Here is a 5,923-nt window from a genome sequence, read left to right as displayed (position 1 = left end):
TGACAACATACAATGTCATCATATCCTCGTACCGGTTCACATAATGCCAACAGGTGTTTCAACCAATTCTGGTTTGTATCAGCCTTTACCGATTCCTACTAGGCCTTGGGAAAGCCTTAGTATGGATTTTGTACTTGGATTGCCCAAAACTTCTAGGGGGTTGGATATTGTCTTTGTAATTGTTGATAGGTTCAACAAGATGGCTCATTTTGTGCCATGTAAATGCACAAATGATGCATCTCATAGTGCAGGTCTGTTTTTTAAAGAAGTTGTAAGGATACATGGATTACCTCTCAATATTGTCACTGATAGAGACTCCAAGTTTGTTGATCATTTTTGGAGGACTCTCTGGAAGAAATTAGGTACCAATCTATCATTTTCATTAGCATACCACCCTCAGACTGATGGACAAACTGAGGTGGTTAATAGATCCCTTGGCAATCTCCTTAGATGCCTTACCAATCAGCATGGACAAAGTTGGGATTTAGTGATTGGACAAGCTGAATATGCATACAATGATTCAGTCAATAGGAGCACATGGAGAAGTCCATTTGAGGTTGTGCATGGCTTACACCCCAGGGGGGATACTTGAACTCAGAGATCTTGGAGGCATGGACAAAAGGAGTGCCCAAGGAGAAGATTTTGCTATCACCACGAAGGAGATTCATGAACAAGTTAAGGATTCACTTCAACAAAGTGCTGATAAATATAAACTCAGAGTAGATGTTAAGAGGAGATATGTTGAGTTAAAAGTAGGGGATTTGGTGATTGCTTACCTAAGGAAAGAAAGGTTACCTAAAGGCCAACCCTCTAAATTGCTCATGAAGAAGATAGGTCCCCTCTAGGTGGTTCATAAGTTTGGAAACAATGCATATGAAGTTGAAATTCCAGTAGACTTGGGAATATCTCCCATCTTCAATGTATGTGATTTGACAGCCTTCAAAGGATCCTTGACAAATGTAGCACATGATTCATCTCTTGAGGAAGAGGATGTAGAATGGATGAAGTATCTACTGCCTAGCAGCCATTGGAATTGGAGTGCATTCTTGACTCCAAGGTGATCAAACAAACAAGGAAAATGTGTGTACAAAGACTATCTAGTCAAATGGAAGGGGCTTCCTAATTCTGAAGCTACTTGGATGAGTGAAAGTGATATCCTCGAGCATGGAACTACAATCAATCGGTTGGCAACTCAAGGGACTTGAATTTTCTTGTCCAGGGGAGTATTGTGTACGGGAACTAGGACATGTGTCTACTTAATTTTGACATGTGTCTACATCATTTTAATTCATGGTTATGTTAGGAATAGAATGTGCAATGTGTGTGTTTGAAGGCCTATTGATTAGGTCTAGACAGTGTAATAAGCCTTAAGGCCCCAAGGTGTGTCAACTTGGTCAAAGGAATTGCATGAGAATTTTATATGTATTTTTGGTGTTTAGGGGTCTGCAATGTGTGGTATGCTCATTCTTGACCTTTGGTGTGAAGGCAAGACCGAATTGTAGAAAGTTGACAAAAGTTGCATTATTGCCTTAAGCAACTTTTCTTTCAAGATTTTGAAATGTGGTTATCCCAACAATTAGTTGGTTGATTTTATGCGTTGGAGGTAGTTGGAGGAGTTACTTGATGTGATATAAGCCTAGAGGAACAATGCCTACTGGTTAGAGATGATATTGAATGAATTTCCTGTCTTCAAAGCAAACGGTTATTATGATTTCCTGCATTTTTCTTGAGTTTTCTATTCTTGCATAATTCCCTGTGAATGGTGGGAATTAATTAAACATTTGGTGAGTTGTAGAAGAGGTTCACCATCCATTTGGAGTTGATATGAGGTTTTTAAGCCTTCGGGTTTGGAAGGAAGTGAATTTTCTATCCCATTGGCTTGACAAAACCCTCAAAACCAGGGTTTGTATGCAAACAATGACACAAATCAACATCTCTCTATGAGATCAATCTGAAAATTGGGAGGATATTGATTTGACATGTATACTAGATGTTCCTGGTGGTTTTGGAGATAGGAAGTGCCATTTTTCTTTCCTAAGATGATGCCCTAGGCTTGACATTGCTGTGGCAAGCCTGTGCAGTAGGAAAAGAGGGTAAAAACCTTGAACAATAGATTGAAGGATGGTCAAACATGGCATGAGAAGGACCCTTGAACAAGTGCAGACCCTTTTCAAGTGTTATCCTTTCATTCCTTTGTGACTGGTGAAGCTTTTGAGAGCTTAAACCCCAATAGCGACTAGAAGAGGCTAAATAGGGTCAGTAGGGTTTGACCATCTGTACTCAAAACCCAGATGCATAAGTTTGGAATCTTGTAGAATGACCAAAAGGGTATTTGAATATCAAATTTATTTAGGGGTTTGTTCAGGTAGGTTGTGAGGAAAATCAAGAAACGTCCAAATGGAGGGCTAATTGCTTGTAGCCCTATTTCCTAGGTCCAAAAGGGGAAAAGATACAAAGTGCTAGTAAACACCCATCTAAGGGGTCAAGATCAGTGAAAATTCCATATAACACACGTGTAAACACTCACATAGGTTAGATTCCACCTTTTGAGTAAAGATCCTGTTGCTTGGGGTTTGGAGTTGTTAGGTGTCCTTGGTTGAAGGGTTGGAACCTTAGGGGTGGGAGACTCCTTGTTAGTTGTGAGTTGTCATAACTAAAGAGATCCTTGGGAAGGATCTAGGGAAAGTTATAGAAACCTTGAGAAGGTTAAGGACATTGGTCCATTGGATGACACCAACTGGAGACCCTTTTTGAGTAAAAAACCAAGAAAGTCATATAACATCCCAAATCCTTTGCATCAATTGGGTATATCATAATAACTTTGTTTCTAGGCTTGGGGCAAAATCCTGCACCTAGCTGGGGGTAAAATTTTTGATCATTTTGGGCTTAATCAAACAGGTAGAACAATAGTTTGGCAACTCTTGTCAAGCAAAATTTGAGACACATCCAATGTTGAACACAAGATTAAATTGTCAACCATCAAACTATTGCATGTCAGTCTAAGCACATCACACACTTTTTAATGGATGATATGTTTTGGATGATGCTTTTAACACTTTGGTTCAACTTTTCTATCTTGATTTTTGCTATCATGATTTTTGAGTGACTTCACGATGCCTCTAACTAGAGGAACAAGGAAGGAACATGATCTTTTTCTTGTCTGTTGTCTGAAAATTAATCATCAATATGTGCAAATTTGGCTCAGGACATGATCATCAGTGTATCATCGAAGATATTTCCGATTTGCGTATAGAAATGGTTAATACTATCTATTTTACGCAAGCAACACTTAGGTCATCTTGGTTCAATTATACCTCGATGCTTGTGCTAATTTGCAATATCAAAATCTAGGAAATAAGTGTTCAGGTCATCATGGTTTAATTATACCATCGATGTTTGCACTCACTTCCCACATTTTAAGAAGGTTAATGATGACAAACTGCAATAACCTAGTGATTGGTCCGATCGTAGCTTTGCATTTCATTTGCATTCACATTTGCATTTAGCTTACATTTCATTCTTGCATGGGATCCCACAAGCTCAAATTATCCAAGGTCAAATCGATCATAGGAATCATCAAAGCATCATTATAAGTGTATACACAATCCAAATGATGACTCATCTCTCTCCAAATATTGTCAACCTAGCACAAATTTTATGTTACCCCCTCAACAAAACCAACATCAACATATCTGAATCTTCTTGCAACCTGATATCAACAAAATGTCAGTTCTTTATCCAATCAACCTTATCAATTCTATCAATCGATCGCATATAATCTATTATATCATGTCTTATACATGTTGTATCTTTCCTGGAACCAGACGTTCTGATAAAGTCTTATACATGATATATCGTTCTTGAAACCATACACTTTGATCATCTTTGTCTTATACAGGATGTGTCATTCCTGAAACCAGACTAAATCTCGATATTATCAATCTAATCAATCAAGCTTTATCAATCATCACATCGAGAACCACATCACCATAATCAAAGAGCTCGCACTTTCATCAACCAATGTTGCTGACATCAAATTATTTCTAATCAGGAAATCAATTTCACAACAATTCAAACACCCCAAAAGTCAATTATCTCAATTGATCTCTCGAGGGGGCATCATCGTACCACAATTTATCAATCAATGTTTGGGGCATCCTATCAAACCAATATCATCATCAAAATGCGTTTATTCTTTGAATCAACGTGTCATCACACCTCGCTTCAAAAAGGGGCAAAATGTATACACCTAAAAATGGTCTGAAGATAATTAATTAAATAAGCAATTATTTAATTAATCCCCTTTCCTAATTTAATTGAATTCATTAGCAATTTGATTAAATTTTCCCATTCATCTACTTATTAATAAATCTAAGGATTTATTTAATAAGTTCATTTCAATAGTTTCCTTTGATTAATTAATTAAAATTAATTAATCCTCCCCCTTTTAATCAATTCTTCTAATCCTCTAATTAATTAAAACAAATCAATTTATGAGTTGTTGAAAATTAATTAGTCTTTTCCTATTATTTGAATTTTTAAATTCAAATTACCCACATGCCTCCTAACTTCTATCCACCCAACCTAACCATCCCTCTAACCTAACCCATTCCACCTAACCTTGGGTTTAACTAACCCTATCCTATCTTGCACATCCTGGCCTCCTTATCCTAACCTCCTATGGTGTGGATATTCTCCCCTTAAGACACATGGCACTTTGGCCACATGTCCCCTCTCTTGGACACTTGCCCTCTTATGAGCAAGGCTCCTTGACACTTGTCACCACATAGATGACAAGTGTCACTTCCTCCAACCTCTTTTCCAACCTTCTCCAATTTCACCCTTGATATCTTCAGACTCAATCTTCACCATCGATTCCTGCTACCTCACCCCTGGCCTTGGAAATCCTATAAATATCCCCCATTTTGGAGCACAAATGATCCCATCTCATATCAATTTAGACATTGTTACTATAGGCATATCCATTCTAGCATATCATTTGAGCATTGTTATTATAGGCAATTGCATCTTAGATCTAGCTTAATTTGATCATTTTCTAGCATAATTGTTGAATCATGTAGCTTAATCAATCTCTTTTCTAGCATAATAGCATCATCATCATAGCTTAATCATGCATACCACTAGCTTAATTAGACTCTTGGATCAATCTAGCATAATCAATCTCATCTAGTTTGCATATTATCATTTTAAATCCTCTGTCTAGATGTAGTCAAGTCACTGGGATTGCTTATCCAGATCTGAGAGCAAATCCATACTCGCATCTCTTAAGAGGTGATAGGTCGCTTTGTCATGGTTCATCTTTCATTTGCTTTTAATTTGCTAACCATGCTTGTAATGATCTATTGAGTGTTTGTATTGCAGATTCAGGTACCACACTTCATAGGCACGACAATAATAATAATAATAATAATAATAATAATAATAAAATCTTAATAGATTTTTTTGCTTAATAGAAATATGATAATATATTTATTTTTAAGTAAAATAATGAACAAATATGATATATTATAAATATACTAGTTACATAATTATTCTCAAAATATTAATTTTTTTATATAAAGTGTTTAAAAATCATAATTGTAATTGTAAAAAAATAAAAATCCTAATTACACATATTTTCTTTCCTATTTTTGTTTAAAATCTTAAAATAAACAAATATGAATCCAATTCTTCAAAATCTTAACGGTGTACCTAAAATTTTAACTGTTCAATGCAGAAATACAGCCATACGGCCACCAAATTTATTATTATTTAATTACACATATTTTCTTTCCTATTTTTATTTAAAATCTAAAAATAAAAAAATATGAGTCCAATCTTCAAAAATTGTGTGCCTAAAATTTTGACTGAAGTTCAAGACAGAAATAAATAAATACGGCCATACGGCCACCAAATTTACTGC

Source organism: Cryptomeria japonica, chromosome 8 (genome assembly GCF_030272615.1).
Source record: "Cryptomeria japonica chromosome 8, Sugi_1.0, whole genome shotgun sequence".
In the NCBI taxonomy this organism is placed as follows: Eukaryota; Viridiplantae; Streptophyta; class Pinopsida; order Cupressales; family Cupressaceae; genus Cryptomeria; species Cryptomeria japonica.
This window is presented reverse-complemented; position numbering follows the sequence as displayed.